Consider the following 25,391-nt stretch of genomic DNA (forward strand, 5'->3'; position numbering starts at 1 on the left):
AATTCCGGAATGTTCAGAGTTCCGGAATGCACCAAGGTTCCGGAATGTTCAGAGTTCCGGAATGCACCAAGGTTCCGGAATGTTCGGAATTCCGGAATGCACCAAGGTTCCGGAATGTTCGGAATTCCGGAATGTTCAGAGTTCCGGAATGCACCAAGGTTCCGGAATGTTCAGAGTTCCGGAATGCACCAAGGTTCCGGAATGTTCGGAATTCCGGAATGCACCAAGGTTCCGGAATGTTCAGAGTTCCGGAATGTTCAGAGTTCCGGAATGCACCAAGGTTCCGGAATGTTCGGAATTCCGGAGTGTTCAGAGTTCCGGAATGCACCAAGGTTCCGGAATGTTCAGAGTTCCGGAATGTTCAGAGTTCCGGAATGCACCAAGGTTCCGGAATGTTCGGAATTCCGGAATGCACCAAGGTTCCGGAATGTTCGGAATTCCGGAATGTTCAGAGTTCCGGAATGCACCAAGGTTCCGGAATGTTCGGAATTCCGGAATGTACCAAGGTTCCGGAATGTTCGGAATTCCGGAATGCACCAAGGTTCCGGAATGCACCAAGGTTCCGGAATGTTCGGAATTCCGGAATGCACCAAGGTTCCGGAATGTTCGGAATACCGGAATGCACCAAGGTTCCGGAATGTTCGGAATTCCGGAATGTTCAGAGTTCCGGAATGCACCAAGGTTCCGGAATGTTCAGAGTTCCGGAATGTTCAGAGTTCCGGAATGCACCAAGGTTCCGGAATGTTCGGAATTCCGGAATGTTCAGAGTTCCGGAATGCACCAAGGTTCCGGAATGTTCGGAATTCCGGAATGTACCAAGGTTCCGGAATGTTCGGAATTCCGGAATGCACCAAGGTTCCGGAATGCACCAAGGTTCCGGAATGTTCGGAATTCCGGAATGCACCAAGGTTCCGGAATGCACCAAGGTTCCGGAATGTTCGGAATTCCGGAATGCACCAAGGTTCCGGAATGTTCGGAATTCCGGAATGCACCAAGGTTCCGGAATGCACCAAGGTTCCGGAATGTTCGGAATTCCGGAATGCACCAAGGTTCCGGAATGTTCGGAATTCCGGAATGTTCAGAGTTCCGGAATGCACCAAGGTTCCGGAATGCACCAAGGTTCCGGAATGTTCGGAATTCCGGAATGCACCAAGGTTCCGGAATGTTCGGAATTCCGGAATGTTCAGTTCCGGAATGTTCAGAGTTCCGGAATGTTCAGAGTTCCGGAATGCACCAAGGTTCCGGAATGTTCGGAATTCCGGAATGTTCAGAGTTCCGGAATGTTCGGAATTCCGGAATGCACCAAGGTTCCGGAATGTTCGGAATTCCGGAATGCACCAAGGTTCCGGAATGCACCAAGGTTCCGGAATGTTCGGAATTCCGGAATGTTCAGAGTTCCGGAATGCACCAAGGTTCCGGAATGTTCGGAATTCCGGAATGTTAAGAGTTCCGGAATGTTCAGAGTTCCGGAATGTTCAGAGTTCCGGAATGCACCAAGGTTCCGGAATGTTCGGAATTCCGGAATGCACCAAGGTTCCGGAATGTTCGGAATTCCGGAATGTTCAGAGTTCCGGAATGTTCAGAGTTCCGGAATGCACCAAGGTTCCGGAATGTTCGGAATTCCGGAATGCACCAAGGTTCCGGAATGTTCGGAATTCCGGAATGTTCAGAGTTCCGGAATGTTCAGAGTACCGGAATCCACCAAGGTTCCGGAATGTTCAGAGTTCCGGAATGCACCAAGGTTCCGGAATGTTCAGAGTTCCGGAATGCACCAAGGTTCCGGAATGTTCGGAATTCCGGAATGCACCAAGGTTCCGGAATGTTCAGAGTTCCGGAATGTTCAGAGTTCCGGAATGCACCAAGGTTCCGGAATGTTCGGAATTCCGGAATGTTCAGAGTTCCGGAATGCACCAATGTTCCGGAATGTTCAGAGTTCCGGAGTGTTCAGAGTTCCGGAATGCACCAAGGTTCCGGAATGTTCATTGTTCCGGAATGCACCAAGGTTCCGGAATGTTCGGAATTCCGGAATGCACCAAGGTTCCGGAATGTTCATTGTTCCGGAATGTTCAGAGATCCGGAATGTTCAGAGTTCCGGAATGCACCAAGGTTCCGGAATGTTCGGAATTCCGGAATGCACCAAGGTTCCGGAATGTTCGGAATTCCGGAATGTTCAGAGTTCCGGAATGCACCAAGGTTCCGGAATGTTCGGAATTCCGGAATGCACCAAGGTTCCGGAATGTTCGGAATTCCGGAATGCACCAAGGTTCCGGAATGTTCGGAATTCCGGAATGCACCAAGGTTCCGGAATGTTCGGAATTCCGGAATGTTCAGAGTTCCGGAGTGCACCAAGGTTCCAGAATGTTCAGAGTTCCGGAATGCACCAAGGTTCCGGAATGTTCGGAATTCCGGAGTGTTCAGAGTTCCGGAGTGCACCAAGGTTCCGGAATGCACCAAGGTTCCGGAATGTTCGGAATTCCGGAATGTTCAGAGTTCCGGAAGGTTCAGAGTTCCGGAATGCACCAAGGTTCCGGAATGTTCGGAATTCCGGAATGTTCAGAGTTCCGGAATGCACCAAGGTTCCGGAATGTTCGGAATTCCGGAATGCACCAAGGTTCCGGAATGCACCAAGGTTCCGGAATGCACAAAGGTTCCGGAATGTTCGGAATTCCGGAATGTTCAGAGTTCCGGAATGTTCAGAGTTCCGGAATGCACCAAGGTTCCGGAATGTTCGGAATTCCGGAATGTTCAGAGTTCCGGAATGAACCAATGTTCCGGAATGTTCAGAGTTCCGGAGTGTTCAGAGTTCCGGAATGCACCAAGGTTCCGGAATGTTCGGAATTCCGGAATGTTCAGAGTTCCGGAATGCACCAAGGTTCCGGAATGTTCGGAATTCCGGAATGTACCAAGGTTCCGGAATGTTCGGAATTCCGGAATGCACCAAGGTTCCGGAATGCACCAAGGTTCCGGAATGTTCGGAATTCCGGAATGCACCAAGGTTCCGGAATGTTCGGAATTCCGGAATGCACCAAGGTTCCGGAATGTTCGGAATTCCGGAATGCACCAAGGTTCCGGAATGCACCAAGGTTCCGGAATGTTCGGAATTCCGGAATGTTCAGAGTTCCGGAATGCACCAAGGTTCCGGAATGTTCGGAATTCCGGAATGTTCAGAGTTCCGGAGTGTTCAGAGTTCCGGAGTGCACCAAGGTTCCGGAATGCACCAAGGTTCCGGAATGTTCGGAATTCCGGAATGTTCAGAGTTCCGGAAGGTTCAGAGTTCCGGAATGCACCAAGGTTCCGGAATGTTCAGAATTCCGGAATGTTCAGAGTTCCGGAATGCACCAAGGTTCCGGAATGTTCGGAATTCCGGAATGCACCAAGGTTCCGGAATGTTCGGAATTCCGGAATGTTCAGAGTTCCGGAATGTTCAGAGTTCCGGAATGTTCAGAGTTCCGGAATGCACCAAGGTTCCGGAATGTTCATAGTTCCGGAATGCACCAAGGTTCCGGAATGTTCGGAATTCCGGAATGCACCAAGGTTCCGGAATGCACCAAGGTTCCGGAATGTTCGGAATTCCGGAATGCACCAAGGTTCCGGAATGTTCGGAATTCCGGAATGTTCAGAGTTCCGGAATGCACCAAGGTTCCGGAATGTTCGGAATTCCGGAATGTACCAAGGTTCCGGAATGTTCAGAGTTCCGGAATGCACCAAGGTTCCGGAATGTTCGGAATTCCGGAATGTTCAGAGTTCCGGAATGCACCAAGGTTCCGGAATGTTCGGAATTCCGGAATGTTCAGAGTTCCGGAATGCACCAAGGTTCCGGAATGTTCGGAATTCCGGAATGTTCAGAGTTCCGGAATGCACCAATGTTCCGGAATGTTCAGAGTTCCGGAGTGTTCAGAGTTCCGGAATGCACCAAGGTTCCGGAATGTTCGGAATTCCGGAATGTACCAAGGTTCCGGAATGTTCAGAGTTCCGGAATGCACCAAGGTTCCGGAATGTTCGGAATTCCGGAATGTTCAGAGTTCCGGAATGCACCAAGGTTCCGGAATGTTCGGAATTCCGGAATGTACCAAGGTTCCGGAATGTTCGGAATTCCGGAATGCACCAAGGTTCCGGAATGCACCAAGGTTCCGGAATGTTCGGAATTCCGGAATGCACCAAGGTTCCGGAATGTTCGGAATTCCGGAATGCACCAAGGTTCCGGAATGCACCAAGGTTCCGGAATGCGCAAAGGTTCCGGATTGTTCGGAGTTCCGGAATGTTCAGAGTTCCGGAATGCACCAAGGTTCCGGAATGTTCGGAATTCTGGAATGCACCAAGGTTCCGGAATGCACCAAGGTTCCGGAATGCACAAAGGTTCCGGAATGTTCGGAATTCCGGAATGTTCAGAGTTCCGGAATGTTCAGAGTTCCGGAATGCACCAAGGTTCCGGAATGTTCGGAATTCCGGAATGTTCAGAGTTCCGGAATGCACCAATGTTCCGGAATGTTCAGAGTTCCGGAGTGTTCAGAGTTCCGGAATGCACCAAGGTTCCGGAATGTTCGGAATTCCGGAATGTACCAAGGTTCCGGAATGTTCAGAGTTCCGGAATGCACCAAGGTTCCGGAATGTTCGGAATTCCGGAATGTTCAGAGTTCCGGAATGCACCAAGGTTCCGGAATGTTCGGAATTCCGGAATGTACCAAGGTTCCGGAATGTTCGGAATTCCGGAATGCACCAAGGTTCCGGAATGCACCAAGGTTCCGGAATGTTCGGAATTCCGGAATGCACCAAGGTTCCGGAATGTTCAGAGTTCCGGAATGTTCGGAATTCCGGAATGTTCAGAGTTCCGGAATGCACCAAGGTTCCGGAATGGTCGGAATTCCGGAATGTACCAAGGTTCCGGAATGCACCAAGGTTCCGGAATGTTCGGAATTCCGGAATGCACCAAGGTTCCGGAATGTTCGGAATTCCGGAATGCACCAAGGTTCCGGAATGCACCAAGGTTCCGGAATGTTCGGAATTCCGGAATGTTCAGAGTTCCGGAATGCACCAAGGTTCCGGAATGTTCGGAATTCCGGAATGTTCAGAGTTCCGGAGTGTTCAGAGTTCCGGAGTGCACCAAGGTTCCGGAATGCACCAAGGTTCCGGAATGTTCGGAATTCCGGAATGTTCAGAGTTCCGGAAGGTTCAGAGTTCCGGAATGCACCAAGGTTCCGGAATGTTCAGAATTCCGGAATGTTCAGAGTTCCGGAATGCACCAAGGTTCCGGAATGTTCGGAATTCCGGAATGCACCAAGGTTCCGGAATGTTCGGAATTCCGGAATGTTCAGAGTTCCGGAATGTTCAGAGTTCCGGAATGTTCAGAGTTCCGGAATGCACCAAGGTTCCGGAATGTTCATAGTTCCGGAATGCACCAAGGTTCCGGAATGTTCGGAATTCCGGAATGCACCAAGGTTCCGGAATGCACCAAGGTTCCGGAATGTTCGGAATTCCGGAATGCACCAAGGTTCCGGAATGTTCGGAATTCCGGAATGTTCAGAGTTCCGGAATGCACCAAGGTTCCGGAATGTTCGGAATTCCGGAATGTACCAAGGTTCCGGAATGTTCAGAGTTCCGGAATGCACCAAGGTTCCGGAATGTTCGGAATTCCGGAATGTTCAGAGTTCCGGAATGCACCAAGGTTCCGGAATGTTCGGAATTCCGGAATGTTCAGAGTTCCGGAATGCACCAAGGTTCCGGAATGTTCGGAATTCCGGAATGTTCAGAGTTCCGGAATGCACCAAGGTTCCGGAATGTTCGGAATTCCGGAATGCACCAAGGTTCCGGAATGCACCAAGGTTCCGGAATGCGCAAAGGTTCCGGATTGTTCGGAGTTCCGGAATGTTCAGAGTTCCGGAATGCACCAAGGTTCCGGAATGTTCGGAATTCCGGAATGCACCAAGGTTCCGGAATGCACCAAGGTTCCGGAATGCACAAAGGTTCCGGAATGTTCGGAATTCCGGAATGTTCAGAGTTCCGGAATGTTCAGAGTTCCGGAATGCACCAAGGTTCCGGAATGTTCGGAATTCCGGAATGTTCAGAGTTCCGGAATGCACCAATGTTCCGGAATGTTCAGAGTTCCGGAGTGTTCAGAGTTCCGGAATGCACCAAGGTTCCGGAATGTTCGGAATTCCGGAATGTACCAAGGTTCCGGAATGTTCAGAGTTCCGGAATGCACCAAGGTTCCGGAATGTTCGGAATTCCGGAATGTTCAGAGTTCCGGAATGCACCAAGGTTCCGGAATGTTCGGAATTCCGGAATGTACCAAGGTTCCGGAATGTTCGGAATTCCGGAATGCACCAAGGTTCCGGAATGCACCAAGGTTCCGGAATGTTCGGAATTCCGGAATGCACCAAGGTTCCGGAATGTTCAGAGTTCCGGAATGTTCGGAATTCCGGAATGTTCAGAGTTCCGGAATGCACCAAGGTTCCGGAATGTTCAGAGTTCCGGAATGCACCAAGGTTCCGGAATGTTCGGAATTCCGGAATGTTCAGAGTTCCGGAATGCACCAAGGTTCCGGAATGTTCAGAGTTCCGGAATGTTCGGAATTCCGGAATGCACCAAGGTTCCGGAATGTTCGGAATTCCGGAATGCACCAAGGTTCCGGAATGCACCAAGGTTCCGGAATGCGCAAAGGTTCCGGATTGTTCGGAGTTCCGGAATGTTCAGAGTTCCGGAATGCACCAAGGTTCCGGAATGTTCGGAATTCCGGAATGCACCAAGGTTCCGGAATGCACCAAGGTTCCGGAATGTTCGGAATTCCGGAATGTTCAGAGTTCCGGAATGCACCAATGTTCCGGAATGTTCAGAGTTCCGGAGTGTTCAGAGTTCCGGAATGCACCAAGGTTCCGGAATGTTCGGAATTCCGGAATGTACCAAGGTTCCGGAATGTTCAGAGTTCCGGAATGCACCAAGGTTCCGGAATGTTCGGAATTCCGGAATGTTCAGAGTTCCGGAATGCACCAAGGTTCCGGAATGTTCGGAATTCCGGAATGTACCAAGGTTCCGGAATGTTCGGAATTCCGGAATGCACCAAGGTTCCGGAATGCACCAAGGTTCCGGAATGTTCGGAATTCCGGAATGCACCAAGGTTCCGGAATGTTCGGAATTCCGGAATGTTCAGAGTTCCGGAATGCACCAAGGTTCCGGAATGTTCGGAATTCCGGAATGCACCAAGGTTCCGGAATGTTCGGAATTCCGGAATGCACCAAGGTTCCGGAATGTTCGGAATTCCGGAATGCACCAAGGTTCCGGAATGTTCGGAATTCCGGAATGTTCAGAGTTCCGGAATGCACCAATGTTCCGGAATGTTCAGAGTTCCGGAGTGTTCAGAGTTCCGAAATGCACCAAGGTTCCGGAATGTTCGGAATTCCGGAATGCACCAAGGTTCCGGAATGTTCAGAGTTCCGGAATGTTCGGAATTCCGGAATGTTCAGAGTTCCGGAATGCACCAAGGTTCCGGAATGGTCGGAATTCCGGAATGTACCAAGGTTCCGGAATGCACCAAGGTTCCGGAATGTTCGGAATTCCGGAATGCACCAAGGTTCCGGAATGTTCGGAATTCCGGAATGCACCAAGGTTCCGGAATGCACCAAGGTTCCGGAATGTTCGGAATTCCGGAATGCACCAAGGTTCCGGAATGTTCAGAGTTCCGGAATGCACCAAGGTTCCGGAATGTTCGGAATTCCGGAATGTTCAGAGTTCCGGAATGTTCAGAGTTCCGGAATGCACCAAGGTTCCGGAATGTTCGGAATTCCGGAATGTTCAGAGTTCCGGAATGCACCAATGTTCCGGAATGTTCAGAGTTCCGGAGTGTTCAGAGTTCCGGAATGCACCAAGGTTCCGGAATGTTCGGAATTCCGGAATGTACCAAGGTTCCGGAATGTTCAGAGTTCCGGAATGCACCAAGGTTCCGGAATGTTCGGAATTCCGGAATGTTCAGAGTTCCGGAATGCACCAAGGTTCCGGAATGTTCGGAATTCCGGAATGTACCAAGGTTCCGGAATGTTCGGAATTCCGGAATGCACCAAGGTTCCGGAATGCACCAAGGTTCCGGAATGTTCGGAATTCCGGAATGCACCAAGGTTCCGGAATGTTCGGAATTCCGGAATGCACCAAGGTTCCGGAATGTTCAGAGTTCCGGAATGTTCGGAATTCCGGAATGTTCAGAGTTCCGGAATGCACCAAGGTTCCGGAATGGTCGGAATTCCGGAATGTACCAAGGTTCCGGAATGCACCAAGGTTCCGGAATGTTCGGAATTCCGGAATGCACCAAGGTTCCGGAATGTTCGGAATTCCGGAATGCACCAAGGTTCCGGAATGCACCAAGGTTCCGGAATGTTCGGAATTCCGGAATGTTCAGAGTTCCGGAATGCACCAAGGTTCCGGAATGTTCGGAATTCCGGAATGTTCAGAGTTCCGGAGTGTTCAGAGTTCCGGAGTGCACCAAGGTTCCGGAATGCACCAAGGTTCCGGAATGTTCGGAATTCCGGAATGTTCAGAGTTCCGGAAGGTTCAGAGTTCCGGAATGCACCAAGGTTCCGGAATGTTCAGAGTTCCGGAATGTTCAGAGTTCCGGAATGTTCAGAGTTCCGGAATGAACCAAGGTTCCGGAATGTTCGGAATTCCGGAATGTTCAGAGTTCCGGAATGCACCAAGGTTCCGGAATGTTCAGAGTTCCGGAATGTTCAGAGTTCCGGAATGCACCAAGGTTCCGGAATGTTCAGAGTTCCGGAGTGTTCAGAGTTCCGGAGTGCACCAAGGTTCCGGAATGCACCAAGGTTCCGGAATGTTCGGAATTCCGGAATGTTCAGAGTTCCGGAAGGTTCAGAGTTCCGGAATGCACCAAGGTTCCGGAATGTTCAGAATTCCGGAATGTTCAGAGTTCCGGAATGCACCAAGGTTCCGGAATGTTCGGAATTCCGGAATGCACCAAGGTTCCGGAATGTTCGGAATTCCGGAATGTTCAGAGTTCCGGAATGTTCAGAGTTCCGGAATGTTCAGAGTTCCGGAATGCACCAAGGTTCCGGAATGTTCGGAATTCCGGAATGCACCAAGGTTCCGGAATGTTCAGAGTTCCGGAATGCACCAAGGTTCCGGAATGTTCATAGTTCCGGAATGCACCAAGGTTCCGGAATGTTCGGAATTCCGGAATGCACCAAGGTTCCGGAATGCACCAAGGTTCCGGAATGTTCGGAATTCCGGAATGTTCAGAGTTCCGGAATGCACCAAGGTTCCGGAATGTTCGGAATTCCGGAATGTTCAGAGTTCCGGAATGCACCAAGGTTCCGGAATGTTCAGAGTTCCGGAATGTTCAGAGTTCCGGAATGCACCAAGGTTCCGGAATGTTCAGAGTTCCGGAATGTTCAGAGTTCCGGAATGCACCAAGGTTCCGGAATGTTCAGAGTTCCGGAATGTTCAGAGTTCCGGAATGCACCAAGGTTCCGGAATGTTCGGAATTCCGGAATGTTCAGAGTTCCGGAATGCACCAAGGTTCCGGAATGTTCGGAATTCCGGAATGTTCAGAGTTCCGGAATGCACCAAGGTTCCGGAATGTTCGGAATTCCGGAATGTACCAAGGTTCCGGAATGTTCAGAGTTCCGGAATGTTCAGAGTTCCGGAATGCACCAAGGTTCCGGAATGTTCAGAGTTCCGGAATGTTCAGAGTTCCGGAATGCACCAAGGTTCCGGAATGTTCGGAATTCCGGAATGTTCGGAATTCCGGAATGCACCAAGGTTCCGGAATGTTCGGAATTCCGGAATGTTCAGAGTTCCGGAATGCACCAAGGTTCCGGAATGTTCGGAATTCCGGAATGTACCAAGGTTCCGGAATGTTCAGAGTTCCGGAATGCACCAAGGTTCCGGAATGTTCGGAATTCCGGAATGTTCAGAGTTCCGGAATGCACCAAGGTTCCGGAATGTTCGGAATTCCGGAATGTTCAGAGTTCCGGAATGCACCAAGGTTCCGGAATGTTCGGAATGTTCAGAGTTCCGGAATGCACCAAGGTTCCGGAATGTTCAGAGTTCCGGAATGTTCAGAGTTCCGGAATGCACCAAGGTTCCGGAATGTTCAGAGTTCCGGAATGTTCAGAGTTCCGGAATGCACCAAGGTTCCGGAATGTTCGGAATTCCGGAATGTTCAGAGTTCCGGAATGTTCAGAGTTCCGGAATGCACCAAGGTTCCGGAATGTTCGGAATTCCGGAATGCACCAAGGTTCCGGAATGTTCGGAATTCCGGAATGTTCAGAGTTCCGGAATGCACCAAGGTTCCGGAATGTTCGGAATTCCGGAATGCACCAAGGTTCCAGAATGCACCAAGGTTCCGGAATGTTCGGAATTCCGGAATGCACCAAGGTTCCGGAATGTTCGGAATTCCGGAATGTTCAGAGTTCCGGAATGCACCAAGGTTCCGGAATGTTCAGAGTTCCGGAATGTTCAGAGTTCCGGAATGCACCAAGGTTCCGGAATGTTCAGAGTTCCGGAATGTTCAGAGTTCCGGAATGCACCAAGGTTCCGGAATGTTCAGAGTTCCGGAATGTTCAGAGTTCCGGAATGCACCAAGGTTCCGGAATGTTCGGAATTCCGGAATGTTCAGAGTTCCGGAATGCACCAAGGTTCCGGAATGTTCGGAATTCCGGAATGTTCAGAGTTCCGGAATGCACCAAGGTTCCGGAATGTTCGGAATTCCGGAATGCACCAAGGTTCCGGAATGTTCGGAATTCCGGAATGCACCAAGGTTCCGGAATGTTCGGAATTCCGGAATGTTCAGAGTTCCGGAATGTTCAGAGTTCCGGAATGCACCAAGGTTCCGGAATGTTCGGAATTCCGGAATGTTCAGAGTTCCGGAATGCACCAATGTTCCGGAATGTTCGGAATTCCGGAATGTTCAGAGTTCCGGAATGCACCAAGGTTCCGGAATGTTCGGAATTCCGGAATGTACCAAGGTTCCGGAATGTTCAGAGTTCCGGAATGCACCAAGGTTCCGGAATGTTCGGAATTCCGGAATGTTCAGAGTTCCGGAATGCACCAAGGTTCCGGAATGTTCGGAATTCCGGAATGTTCAGAGTTCCGGAATGCACCAAGGTTCCGGAATGTTCGGAATTCCGGAATGTTCAGAGTTCCGGAATGCACCAAGGTTCCGGAATGTTCAGAGTTCCGGAATGTTCAGAGTTCCGGAATGCACCAAGGTTCCGGAATGTTCAGAGTTCCGGAATGTTCAGAGTTCCGGAATGCACCAAGGTTCCGGAATGTTCGGAATTCCGGAATGTTCAGAGTTCCGGAATGTTCAGAGTTCCGGAATGCACCAAGGTTCCGGAATGTTCGGAATTCCGGAATGCACCAAGGTTCCGGAATGTTCGGAATTCCGGAATGTTCAGAGTTCCGGAATGCACCAAGGTTCCGGAATGTTCGGAATTCCGGAATGCACCAAGGTTCCGGAATGCACCAAGGTTCCGGAATGTTCGGAATTCCGGAATGCACCAAGGTTCCGGAATGTTCGGAATTCCGGAATGTTCAGAGTTCCGGAATGCACCAAGGTTCCGGAATGTTCAGAGTTCCGGAATGTTCAGAGTTCCGGAATGCACCAAGGTTCCGGAATGTTCGGAATTCCGGAATGCACCAAGGTTCCGGAATGTTCGGAATTCCGGAATGCACCAAGGTTCCGGAATGCACCAAGGTTCCGGAATGCGCGGAATTCCGGAATGTACCAAGGTTCCGGAATGTTCAGAGTTCCGGAATGCACCAAGGTTCCGGAATGTTCGGAATTCCGGAATGCACCAAGGTTCCGGAATGTTCGGAATTCCGGAATGTTCAGAGTTCCGGAATGCACCAAGGTTCCGGAATGTTCGGAATTCCGGAATGTTCAGAGTTCCGGAATGCACCAATGTTCCGGAATGTTCGGAATTCCGGAATGTTCAGAGTTCCGGAATGCACCAAGGTTCCGGAATGTTCGGAATTCCGGAATGTACCAAGGTTCCGGAATGTTCAGAGTTCCGGAATGCACCAAGGTTCCGGAATGTTCGGAATTCCGGAATGTTCAGAGTTCCGGAATGCACCAAGGTTCCGGAATGTTCGGAATTCCGGAATGTTCAGAGTTCCGGAATGCACCAAGGTTCCGGAATGTTCGGAATTCCGGAATGTTCAGAGTTCCGGAATGCACCAAGGTTCCGGAATGTTCAGAGTTCCGGAATGTTCAGAGTTCCGGAATGCACCAAGGTTCCGGAATGTTCAGAGTTCCGGAATGTTCAGAGTTCCGGAATGCACCAAGGTTCCGGAATGTTCGGAATTCCGGAATGTTCAGAGTTCCGGAATGTTCAGAGTTCCGGAATGCACCAAGGTTCCGGAATGTTCGGAATTCCGGAATGCACCAAGGTTCCGGAATGTTCGGAATTCCGGAATGTTCAGAGTTCCGGAATGCACCAAGGTTCCGGAATGTTCGGAATTCCGGAATGCACCAAGGTTCCGGAATGCACCAAGGTTCCGGAATGTTCGGAATTCCGGAATGCACCAAGGTTCCGGAATGTTCGGAATTCCGGAATGTTCAGAGTTCCGGAATGCACCAAGGTTCCGGAATGTTCAGAGTTCCGGAATGCACCAAGGTTCCGGAATGTTCGGAATTCCGGAATGCACCAAGGTTCCGGAATGTTCGGAATTCCGGAATGCACCAAGGTTCCGGAATGCACCAAGGTTCCGGAATGCGCAAAGGTTCCGGAATGTTCGGAGTTCCGGAATGTTCGGAATTCCGGAATGCACCAAGGTTCCGGAATGTTCGGAATTCCGGAATGCACCAAGGTTCCGGAATGTTCGGAATTCCGGAATGCACCAAGGTTCCGGAATGTTCGGAATTCCGGAATGTTCAGAGTTCCGGAATGCACCAATGTTCCGGAATGTTCAGAGTTCCGGAGTGTTCAGAGTTCCGAAATGCACCAAGGTTCCGGAATGTTCGGAATTCCGGAATGTACCAAGGTTCCGGAATGTTCAGAGTTCCGGAATGCACCAAGGTTCCGGAATGTTCGGAATTCCGGAATGTTCAGAGTTCCGGAATGCACCAAGGTTCCGGAATGTTCGGAATTCCGGAATGCACCAAGGTTCCGGAATGTTCGGAATTCCGGAATGCACCAAGGTTCCGGAATGTTCAGAGTTCCGGAATGTTCGGAATTCCGGAATGTTCAGAGTTCCGGAATGCACCAAGGTTCCGGAATGGTCGGAATTCCGGAATGTACCAAGGTTCCGGAATGCACCAAGGTTCCGGAATGTTCGGAATTCCGGAATGCACCAAGGTTCCGGAATGTTCGGAATTCCGGAATGCACCAAGGTTCCGGAATGCACCAAGGTTCCGGAATGTTCGGAATTCCGGAATGCACCAAGGTTCCGGAATGTTCAGAGTTCCGGAATGCACCAAGGTTCCGGAATGTTCATAGTTCCGGAATGCACCAAGGTTCCGGAATGTTCGGAATTCCGGAATGCACCAAGGTTCCGGAATGTTCGGAATTCCGGAATGTTCAGAGTTCCGGAATGCACCAAGGTTCCGGAATGTTCGGAATTCCGGAATGCACCAAGGTTCCGGAATGTTCGGAATTCCGGAATGCACCAAGGTTCCGGAATGTTCGGAATTCCGGAATGCACCAAGGTTCCGGAATGTTCGGAATTCCGGAATGTTCAGAGTTCCGGAATGTTCAGAGTTCCGGAATGCACCAAGGTTCCGGAATGTTCGGAATTCCGGAATGTTCAGAGTTCCGGAATGCACCAATGTTCCGGAATGTTCAGAGTTCCGGAGTGTTCAGAGTTCCGGAATGCACCAAGGTTCCGGAATGTTCGGAATTCCGGAATGTACCAAGGTTCCGGAATGTTCAGAGTTCCGGAATGCACCAAGGTTCCGGAATGTTCGGAATTCCGGAATGTTCAGAGTTCCGGAATGCACCAAGGTTCCGGAATGTTCGGAATTCCGGAATGTACCAAGGTTCCGGAATGTTCGGAATTCCGGAATGCACCAAGGTTCCGGAATGCACCAAGGTTCCGGAATGTTCGGAATTCCGGAATGCACCAAGGTTCCGGAATGTTCGGAATTCCGGAATGCACCAAGGTTCCGGAATGTTCAGAGTTCCGGAATGTTCGGAATTCCGGAATGTTCAGAGTTCCGGAATGCACCAAGGTTCCGGAATGGTCGGAATTCCGGAATGTACCAAGGTTCCGGAATGCACCAAGGTTCCGGAATGTTCGGAATTCCGGAATGCACCAAGGTTCCGGAATGTTCGGAATTCCGGAATGCACCAAGGTTCCGGAATGCACCAAGGTTCCGGAATGTTCGGAATTCCGGAATGTTCAGAGTTCCGGAATGCACCAAGGTTCCGGAATGTTCGGAATTCCGGAATGTTCAGAGTTCCGGAGTGTTCAGAGTTCCGGAGTGCACCAAGGTTCCGGAATGCACCAAGGTTCCGGAATGTTCGGAATTCCGGAATGTTCAGAGTTCCGGAAGGTTCAGAGTTCCGGAATGCACCAAGGTTCCGGAATGTTCAGAGTTCCGGAATGTTCAGAGTTCCGGAATGCACCAAGGTTCCGGAATGTTCAGAGTTCCGGAATGTTCAGAGTTCCGGAATGAACCAAGGTTCCGGAATGTTCGGAATTCCGGAATGTTCAGAGTTCCGGAATGCACCAAGGTTCCGGAATGTTCAGAGTTCCGGAATGTTCAGAGTTCCGGAATGCACCAAGGTTCCGGAATGTTCAGAGTTCCGGAGTGTTCAGAGTTCCGGAGTGCACCAAGGTTCCGGAATGCACCAAGGTTCCGGAATGTTCGGAATTCCGGAATGTTCAGAGTTCCGGAAGGTTCAGAGTTCCGGAATGCACCAAGGTTCCGGAATGTTCAGAATTCCGGAATGTTCAGAGTTCCGGAATGCACCAAGGTTCCGGAATGTTCGGAATTCCGGAATGCACCAAGGTTCCGGAATGTTCGGAATTCCGGAATGTTCAGAGTTCCGGAATGTTCAGAGTTCCGGAATGTTCAGAGTTCCGGAATGCACCAAGGTTCCGGAATGTTCGGAATTCCGGAATGCACCAAGGTTCCGGAATGTTCAGAGTTCCGGAATGCACCAAGGTTCCGGAATGTTCATAGTTCCGGAATGCACCAAGGTTCCGGAATGTTCGGAATTCCGGAATGCACCAAGGTTCCGGAATGCACCAAGGTTCCGGAATGTTCGGAATTCCGGAATGTTCAGAGTTCCGGAATGCACCAAGGTTCCGGAATGTTCGGAATTCCGGAATGTTCAGAGTTCCGGAATGCACCAAGGTTCCGGAATGTTCAGAGTTCCGGAATGTTCAGAGTTCCGGAATGCACCAAGGTTCCGGAATGTTCAGAGTTCCGGAATGTTCAGAGTTCCGGAATGCACCAAGGTTCCGGAATGTTCAGAGTTCCGGAATGTTCAGAGTTCCGGAATGCACCAAGGTTCCGGAATGTTCGGAATTCCGGAATGTTCAGAGTTCCGGAATGCACCAAGGTTCCGGAATGTTCGGAATTCCGGAATGCACCAAGGTTCCGGAATGTTCGGAATTCCGGAATGTTCAGAGTTCCGGAATGCACCAAGGTTCCGGAATGTTCGGAATTCCGGAATGCACCAAGGTTCCGGAATGCACCAAGGTTCCGGAATGTTCGGAATTCCGGAATGCACCAAGGTTCCGGAATGTTCGGAATTCCGGAATGTTCAGAGTTCCGGAATGCACCAAGGTTCCGGAATGTTCAGAGTTCCGGAATGTTCAGAGTTCCGGAATGCACCAAGGTTCCGGAATGTTCGGAATTCCGGAATGCACCAAGGTTCCGGAATGTTCGGAATTCCGGAATGCACCAAGGTTCCGGAATGCACCAAGGTTCCGGAATGCGCAAAGGTTCCGGAATGTTCGGAGTTCCGGAATGTTCGGAATTCCGGAATGCACCAAGGTTCCGGAATGTTCGGAATTCCGGAATGCACCAAGGTTCCGGAATGTTCGGAATTCCGGAATGCACCAAGGTTCCGGAATGTTCGGAATTCCGGAATGTTCAGAGTTCCGGAATGCACCAATGTTCCGGAATGTTCAGAGTTCCGGAGTGTTCAGAGTTCCGAAATGCACCAAGGTTCCGGAATGTTCGGAATTCCGGAATGTACCAAGGTTCCGGAATGTTCAGAGTTCCGGAATGCACCAAGGTTCCGGAATGTTCGGAATTCCGGAATGTTCAGAGTTCCGGAATGCACCAAGGTTCCGGAATGTTCGGAATTCCGGAATGCACCAAGGTTCCGGAATGTTCGGAATTCCGGAATGCACCAAGGTTCCGGAATGTTCAGAGTTCCGGAATGTTCGGAATTCCGGAATGTTCAGAGTTCCGGAATGCACCAAGGTTCCGGAATGGTCGGAATTCCGGAATGTACCAAGGTTCCGGAATGCACCAAGGTTCCGGAATGTTCGGAATTCCGGAATGCACCAAGGTTCCGGAATGTTCGGAATTCCGGAATGCACCAAGGTTCCGGAATGCACCAAGGTTCCGGAATGTTCGGAATTCCGGAATGCACCAAGGTTCCGGAATGTTCAGAGTTCCGGAATGCACCAAGGTTCCGGAATGTTCATAGTTCCGGAATGCACCAAGGTTCCGGAATGTTCGGAATTCCGGAATGCACCAAGATTCCGGAATGTTCAGAGTTCCGGAATGCACCAAGGTTCCGGAATGTTCATAGTTCCGGAATGCACCAAGGTTCCGGAATGTTCGGAATTCCGGAATGCACCAAGATTCCGGAATGCACCAAGGTTCCGGAATGTTCGGAATTCCGGAATGCACCAAGGTTCCGGAATGTTCGGAATTCCGGAATGTTCAGAGTTCCGGAATGCACCAAGGTTCCGGAATGTTCGGAATTCCGGAATGCACCAAGGTTCCGGAATGTTCGGAATTCCGGAATGCACCAAGGTTCCGGAATGTTCGGAATTCCGGAATGCACCAAGGTTCCGGAATGTTCGGAATTCCGGAATGTTCAGAGTTCCGGAATGTTCAGAGTTCCGGAATGCACCAAGGTTCCGGAATGTTCGGAATTCCGGAATGTTCAGAGTTCCGGAATGCACCAATGTTCCGGAATGTTCAGAGTTCCGGAGTGTTCAGAGTTCCGGAATGCACCAAGGTTCCGGAATGTTCGGAATTCCGGAATGTACCAAGGTTCCGGAATGTTCAGAGTTCCGGAATGCACCAAGGTTCCGGAATGTTCGGAATTCCGGAATGTTCAGAGTTCCGGAATGCACCAAGGTTCCGGAATGTTCGGAATTCCGGAATGTACCAAGGTTCCGGAATGTTCGGAATTCCGGAATGCACCAAGGTTCCGGAATGCACCAAGGTTCCGGAATGTTCGGAATTCCGGAATGCACCAAGGTTCCGGAATGTTCGGAATTCCGGAATGCACCAAGGTTCCGGAATGTTCAGAGTTCCGGAATGTTCGGAATTCCGGAATGTTCAGAGTTCCGGAATGCACCAAGGTTCCGGAATGGTCGGAATTCCGGAATGTACCAAGGTTCCGGAATGCACCAAGGTTCCGGAATGTTCGGAATTCCGGAATGCACCAAGGTTCCGGAATGTTCGGAATTCCGGAATGCACCAAGGTTCCGGAATGCACCAAGGTTCCGGAATGTTCGGAATTCCGGAATGTTCAGAGTTCCGGAATGCACCAAGGTTCCGGAATGTTCGGAATTCCGGAATGTTCAGAGTTCCGGAGTGTTCAGAGTTCCGGAGTGCACCAAGGTTCCGGAATGCACCAAGGTTCCGGAATGTTCGGAATTCCGGAATGTTCAGAGTTCCGGAAGGTTCAGAGTTCCGGAATGCACCAAGGTTCCGGAATGTTCAGAGTTCCGGAATGTTCAGAGTTCCGGAATGCACCAAGGTTCCGGAATGTTCAGAGTTCCGGAATGTTCAGAGTTCCGGAATGAACCAAGGTTCCGGAATGTTCGGAATTCCGGAATGTTCAGAGTTCCGGAATGCACCAAGGTTCCGGAATGTTCAGAGTTCCGGAATGTTCAGAGTTCCGGAATGCACCAAGGTTCCGGAATGTTCAGAGTTCCGGAGTGTTCAGAGTTCCGGAGTGCACCAAGGTTCCGGAATGCACCAAGGTTCCGGAATGTTCGGAATTCCGGAATGTTCAGAGTTCCGGAAGGTTCAGAGTTCCGGAATGCACCAAGGTTCCGGAATGTTCAGAATTCCGGAATGTTCAGAGTTCCGGAATGCACCAAGGTTCCGGAATGTTCGGAATTCCGGAATGCACCAAGGTTCCGGAATGTTCGGAATTCCGGAATGTTCAGAGTTCCGGAATGTTCAGAGTTCCGGAATGTTCAGAGTTCCGGAATGCACCAAGGTTCCGGAATGTTCGGAATTCCGGAATGCACCAAGGTTCCGGAATGTTCAGAGTTCCGGAATGCACCAAGGTTCCGGAATGTTCATAGTTCCGGAATGCACCAAGGTTCCGGAATGTTCGGAATTCCGGAATGCACCAAGGTTCCGGAATGCACCAAGGTTCCGGAATGTTCGGAATTCCGGAATGTTCAGAGTTCCGGAATGCACCAAGGTTCCGGAATGTTCGGAATTCCGGAATGTTCAGAGTTCCGGAATGCACCAAGGTTCCGGAATGTTCAGAGTTCCGGAATGTTCAGAGTTCCGGAATGCACCAAGGTTCCGGAATGTTCAGAGTTCCGGAATGTTCAGAGTTCCGGAATGCACCAAGGTTCCGGAATGTTCAGAGTTCCGGAATGTTCAGAGTTCCGGAATGCACCAAGGTTCCGGAATGTTCGGAATTCCGGAATGTTCAGAGTTCCGGAATGCACCAAGGTTCCGGAATGTTCGGAATTCCGGAATGTTCAGAGTTCCGGAATGCACCAAGGTTCCGGAATGTTCGGAATTCCGGAATGTACCAAGGTTCCGGAATGTTCAGAGTTCCGGAATGTTCAGAGTTCCGGAATGCACCAAGGTTCCGGAATGTTCAGAGTTCCGGAATGTTCAGAGTTCCGGAATGCACCAAGGTTCCGGAATGTTCGGAATTCCGGAATGTTCGGAATTCCGGAATGCACCAAGGTTCCGGAATGTTCGGAATTCCGGAATGTTCAGAGTTCCGGAATGCACCAAGGTTCCGGAATGTTCGGAATTCCGGAATGTACCAAGGTTCCGGAATGTTCAGAGTTCCGGAATGCACCAAGGTTCCGGAATGTTCGGAATTCCGGAATGTTCAGAGTTCCGGAATGCACCAAGGTTCCGGAATGTTCGGAATTCCGGAATGTTCAGAGTTCCGGAATGCACCAAGGTTCCGGAATGTTCGGAATGTTCAGAGTTCCGGAATGCACCAAGGTTCCGGAATGTTCAGAGTTCCGGAATGTTCAGAGTTCCGGAATGCACCAAGGTTCCGGAATGTTCAGAGTTCCGGAATGTTCAGAGTTCCGGAATGCACCAAGGTTCCGGAATGTTCGGAATTCCGGAATGTTCAGAGTTCCGGAATGTTCAGAGTTCCGGAATGCACCAAGGTTCCGGAATGTTCGGAATTCCGGAATGCACCAAGGTTCCGGAATGTTCGGAATTCCGGAATGTTCAGAGTTCCGGAATGCACCAAGGTTCCGGAATGTTCGGAATTCCGGAATGCACCAAGGTTCCAGAATGCACCAAGGTTCCGGAATGTTCGGAATTCCGGAATGCACCAAGGTTCCGGAATGTTCGGAATTCCGGAATGTTCAGAGTTCCGGAATGCACCAAGGTTCCGGAATGTTCAGAGTTCCGGAATGTTCAGAGTTCCGGAATGCACCAAGGTTCCGGAATGTTCGGAATTCCGGAATGCACCAAGGTTCCGGAATGTTCGGAATTCCGGAATGCACCAAGGTTCCGGAATGCACCAAGGTTCCGGAATGCGCAAAGGTTCCGGAATGTTCGGAGTTCCGGAATGTTCAGAGTTCCGGAATGCACCAAGGTTCCGGAATGTTCGGAATTCCGGAATGTTCAGAGTTCCGGAATGCACCAAGGTTCCGGAATGTTCAGAGTTCCGGAATGTTCAGAGTTCCGGAATGCACCAAGGTTCCGGAATGTTCAGAGTTCCGGAATGTTCAGAGTTCCGGAATGCACCAAGGTTCCGGAATGTTCGGAATTCCGGAATGTTCAGAGTTCCGGAATGCACCAAGGTTCCGGAATGTTCGGAATTCCGGAATGCACCAAGGTTCCGGAATGTTCGGAATTCCGGAATGCACCAAGGTTCCGGAATGTTCGGAATTCCGGAATGTTCAGAGTTCCGGAATGTTCAGAGTTCCGGAATGCACCAAGGTTCCGGAATGTTCGGAATTCCGGAATGTTCAGAGTTCCGGAATGCACCAATGTTCCGGAATGTTCGGAATTCCGGAATGTTCAGAGTTCCGGAATGCACCAAGGTTCCGGAATGTTCGGAATTCCGGAATGTACCAAGGTTCCGGAATGTTCAGAGTTCCGGAATGCACCAAGGTTCCGGAATGTTCGGAATTCCGGAATGTTCAGAGTTCCGGAATGCACCAAGGTTCCGGAATGTTCGGAATTCCGGAATGTTCAGAGTTCCGGAATGCACCAAGGTTCCGGAATGTTCGGAATTCCGGAATGTTCAGAGTTCCGGAATGCACCAAGGTTCCGGAATGTTCAGAGTTCCGGAATGTTCAGAGTTCCGGAATGCACCAAGGTTCCGGAATGTTCAGAGTTCCGGAATGTTCAGAGTTCCGGAATGCACCAAGGTTCCGGAATGTTCGGAATTCCGGAATGTTCAGAGTTCCGGAATGTTCAGAGTTCCGGAATGCACCAAGGTTCCGGAATGTTCGGAATTCCGGAATGCACCAAGGTTCCGGAATGTTCGGAATTCCGGAATGTTCAGAGTTCCGGAATGCACCAAGGTTCCGGAATGTTCGGAATTCCGGAATGCACCAAGGTTCCGGAATGCACCAAGGTTCCGGAATGTTCGGAATTCCGGAATGCACCAAGGTTCCGGAATGTTCGGAATTCCGGAATGTTCAGAGTTCCGGAATGCACCAAGGTTCTGGAATGTTCAGAGTTCCGGAATGTTCAGAGTTCCGGAATGCACCAAGGTTCCGGAATGTTCGGAATTCCGGAATGCACCAAGGTTCCGGAATGTTCGGAATTCCGGAATGCACCAAGGTTCCGGAATGCACCAAGGTTCCGGAATGCGCGGAATTCCGGAATGTACCAAGGTTCCGGAATGTTCAGAGTTCCGGAATGCACCAAGGTTCCGGAATGTTCGGCATTCCGGAATGCACCAAGGTTCCGGAATGTTCGGAATTCCGGAATGTTCAGAGTTCCGGAATGTTCAGAGTTCCGGAATGCACCAAGGTTCCGGAATGTTCGGAATTCCGGAATGTTCAGAGTTCCGGAATGCACCAATGTTCCGGAATGTTCGGAATTCCGGAATGTTCAGAGTTCCGGAATGCACCAAGGTTCCGGAATGTTCGGAATTCCGGAATGTACCAAGGTTCCGGAATGTTCAGAGTTCCGGAATGCACCAAGGTTCCGGAATGTTCGGAATTCCGGAATGTTCAGAGTTCCGGAATGCACCAAGGTTCCGGAATGTTCGGAATTCCGGAATGTTCAGAGTTCCGGAATGCACCAAGGTTCCGGAATGTTCGGAATTCCGGAATGTTCAGAGTTCCGGAATGCACCAAGGTTCCGGAATGTTCAGAGTTCCGGAATGTTCAGAGTTCCGGAATGCACCAAGGTTCCGGAATGTTCAGAGTTCCGGAATGTTCAGAGTTCCGGAATGCACCAAGGTTCCGGAATGTTCGGAATTCCGGAATGTTCAGAGTTCCGGAATGTTCAGAGTTCCGGAATGCACCAAGGTTCCGGAATGTTCGGAATTCCGGAATGCACCAAGGTTCCGGAATGTTCGGAATTCCGGAATGTTCAGAGTTCCGGAATGCACCAAGGTTCCGGAATGTTCGGAATTCCGGAATGCACCAAGGTTCCGGAATGCACCAAGGTTCCGGAATGTTCGGAATTCCGGAATGCACCAAGGTTCCGGAATGTTCGGAATTCCGGAATGTTCAGAGTTCCGGAATGCACCAAGGTTCCGGAATGTTCAGAGTTCCGGAATGTTCAGAGTTCCGGAATGCACCAAGGTTCCGGAATGTTCGGAATTCCGGAATGCACCAAGGTTCCGGAATGTTCGGAATTCCGGAATGCACCAAGGTTCCGGAATGCACCAAGGTTCCGGAATGCGCAAAGGTTCCGGAATGTTCGGAGTTCCGGAATGTTCAGAGTTCCGGAATGCACCAAGGTTCCGGAATGTTCGGAATTCCGGAATGTTCAGAGTTCCGGAATGCACCAAGGTTCCGGAATGTTCAGAGTTCCGGAATGTTCAGAGTTCCGGAATGCACCAAGGTTCCGGAATGTTCAGAGTTCCGGAATGTTCAGAGTTCCGGAATGCACCAAGGTTCCGGAATGTTCGGAATTCCGGAATGTTCAGAGTTCCGGAATGCACCAAGGTTCCGGAATGTTCGGAATTCCGGAATGCACCAAGGTTCCGGAATGTTCGGAATTCCGGAATGCACCAAGGTTCCGGAATGTTCGGAATTCCGGAATGTTCAGAGTTCCGGAATGTTCAGAGTTCCGGAATGCACCAAGGTTCCGGAATGTTCGGAATTCCGGAATGTTCAGAGTTCCGGAATGCACCAATGTTCCGGAATGTTCAGAGTTCCGGAGTGTTCAGAGTTCCGGAATGCACCAAGGTTCCGGAATGTTCGGAATTCCGGAATGTACCAAGGTTCCGGAATGTTCAGAGTTCCGGAATGCACCAAGGTTCCGGAATGTTCGGAATTCCGGAATGTTCAGAGTTCCGGAATGCACCAAGGTTCCGGAATGTTCGGAATTCCGGAATGTACCAAGGTTCCGGAATGTTCGGAATTCCGGAATGCACCAAGGTTCCGGAATGCACCAAGGTTCCGGAATGTTCGGAATTCCGGAATGCACCAAGGTTCCGGAATGTTCGGAATTCCGGAATGCACCAAGGTTCCGGAATGTTCAGAGTTCCGGAATGTTCGGAATTCCGGAATGTTCAGAGTTCCGGAATGCACCAAGGTTCCGGAATGGTCGGAATTCCGGAATGTACCAAGGTTCCGGAATGCACCAAGGTTCCGGAATGTTCGGAATTCCGGAATGCACCAAGGTTCCGGAATGTTCGGAATTCCGGAATGCACCAAGGTTCCGGAATGCACCAAGGTTCCGGAATGTTCGGAATTCCGGAATGTTCAGAGTTCCGGAATGCACCAAGGTTCCGGAATGTTCGGAATTCCGGAATGTTCAGAGTTCCGGAGTGTTCAGAGTTCCGGAGTGCACCAAGGTTCCGGAATGCACCAAGGTTCCGGAATGTTCGGAATTCCGGAATGTTCAGAGTTCCGGAAGGTTCAGAGTTCCGGAATGCACCAAGGTTCCGGAATGTTCAGAATTCCGGAATGTTCAGAGTTCCGGAATGCACCAAGGTTCCGGAATGTTCGGAATTCCGGAATGCACCAAGGTTCCGGAATGTTCGGAATTCCGGAATGTTCAGAGTTCCGGAATGTTCAGGGTTCCGGAATGTTCAGAGTTCCGGAATGCACCAAGGTTCCGGAATGTTCGGAATTCCGGAATGCACCAAGGTTCCGGAATGTTCAGAGTTCCGGAATGCACCAAGGTTCCGGAATGTTCATAGTTCCGGAATGCACCAAGGTTCCGGAATGTTCGGAATTCCGGAATGCACCAAGGTTCCGGAATGCACCAAGGTTCCGGAATGTTCGGAATTCCGGAATGTACCAAGGTTCCGGAATGTTCAGAGTTCCGGAATGCACCAAGGTTCCGGAATGTTCGGAATTCCGGAATGTTCAGAGTTCCGGAATGCACCAAGGTTCCGGAATGTTCGGAATTCCGGAATGTACCAAGGTTCCGGAATGTTCGGAATTCCGGAATGCACCAAGGTTCCGGAATGCACCAAGGTTCCGGAATGTTCGGAATTCCGGAATGCACCAAGGTTCCGGAATGTTCGGAATTCCGGAATGCACCAAGGTTCCGGAATGTTCGGAATTCCGGAATGCACCAAGGTTCCGGAATGCACCAAGGTTCCGGAATGCGCGGAATTCCGGAATGTACCAAGGTTCCGGAATGTTCAGAGTTCCGGAATGCACCAAGGTTCCGGAATGTTCGGAATTCCGGAATGTTCAGAGTTCCGGAATGCACCAAGGTTCCGGAATGTTCGGAATTCCGGAATGTACCAAGGTTCCGGAATGTTCGGAATTCCGGAATGCACCAAGGTTCCGGAATGCACCAAGGTTCCGGAATGTTCGGAATTCCGGAATGCACCAAGGTTCCGGAATGTTCGGAATTCCGGAATGCACCAAGGTTCCGGAATGCACCAAGGTTCCGGAATGCGCAAAGGTTCCGGATTGTTCGGAGTTCCGGAATGTTCAGAGTTCCGGAATGCACCAAGGTTCCGGAATGTTCGGAATTCCGGAATGCACCAAGGTTCCGGAATGCACCAAGGTTCCGGAATGCACAAAGGTTCCGGAATGTTCGGAATTCCGGAATGTTCAGAGTTCCGGAATGTTCAGAGTTCCGGAATGCACCAAGGTTCCGGAATGTTCGGAATTCCGGAATGTTCAGAGTTCCGGAATGCACCAATGTTCCGGAATGTTCAGAGTTCCGGAGTGTTCAGAGTTCCGGAATGCACCAAGGTTCCGGAATGTTCGGAATTCCGGAATGTTCAGAGTTCCGGAATGCACCAAGGTTCCGGAATGTTCGGAATTCCGGAATGTTCAGAGTTCCGGAATGCACCAAGGTTCCGGAATGTTCGGAATTCCGGAATGTACCAAGGTTCCGGAATGTTCGGAATTCCGGAATGCACCAAGGTTCCGGAATGCACCAAGGTTCCGGAATGTTCGGAATTCCGGAATGCACCAAGGTTCCGGAATGTTCGGAATTCCGGAATGCACCAAGGTTCCGGAATGTTCAGAGTTCCGGAATGTTCGGAATTCCGGAATGTTCAGAGTTCCGGAATGCACCAAGGTTCCGGAATGTTCGGAATTCCGGAATGTACCAAGGTTCCGGAATGTTCAGAGTTCCGGAATGCACCAAGGTTCCGGAATGTTCGGAATTCCGGAATGTTCAGAGTTCCGGAATGCACCAAGGTTCCGGAATGTTCGGAATTCCGGAATGTTCAGAGTTCCAGAATGCACCAAGGTTCCGGAATGTTCGGAATTCCGGAATGTTCAGAGTTCCGGAATGCACCAAGGTTCCGGAATGTTCAGAGTTCCGGAATGTTCAGAGTTCCGGAATGCACCAAGGTTCCGGAATGTTCAGAGTTCCGGAATGTTCGGAATTCCGGAATGCACCAAGGTTCCGGAATGTT

This window comes from Rhamphochromis longiceps, linkage group LG13 (assembly GCF_057381845.1).
Source record: "Rhamphochromis longiceps isolate RC_006_pf linkage group LG13, R_longiceps_female_GT1.1, whole genome shotgun sequence".
NCBI classification, from domain to species: Eukaryota; Metazoa; Chordata; class Actinopteri; order Cichliformes; family Cichlidae; genus Rhamphochromis; species Rhamphochromis longiceps.